The following is a 452-nucleotide window of genomic DNA, read 5'->3' as shown; positions in this document are numbered from 1 at the left end:
TGTTGGAGATCGGAGATGGCTAGAGAGGGGGGGGGAGTGAATAACCTCCTTTCAAAAACCGATTTTCTCCTACAAAAGTGTTAGTGCGTAGCGGAAAATATAGCTAACAAACTAAAATCAAAGAAGACACGAAGATGTACGAGGTTCGGGGATAACTTGCCCTTACTCCTCGGTGTGTCCGTAAGGTGGACGACGATCCCTTGATCTTCGGTAGATCGAACACCAGATGAATCCGACTATATGAATCTCCTTCTCGGTGGAGTTACCTCCCCACAGCCAATCTCAAGAATAGATGTTAATACAGAGATTATAGAAGGAAATGAGATAAACAAAAATAAGGAGCTTACAGCACAGCCTCAATCAATGGATCAAAACCTCAAGCAACTTCCCGAGAGCAAGGCACCACTCCTTGCACCACCTCAGGCCGAGAGCTTCAAGGAAGAGCAGAAGAA

The sequence above is a fragment of the Curcuma longa genome, chromosome 12, assembly GCF_044706935.1.
Source record: "Curcuma longa cultivar G26 ecotype Majalengka, Jawa Barat chromosome 12, ITB_CL_G26_1.1, whole genome shotgun sequence".
Taxonomy (NCBI): Eukaryota; Viridiplantae; Streptophyta; class Magnoliopsida; order Zingiberales; family Zingiberaceae; genus Curcuma; species Curcuma longa.
Note: the sequence above shows the minus strand (reverse complement) of the source record.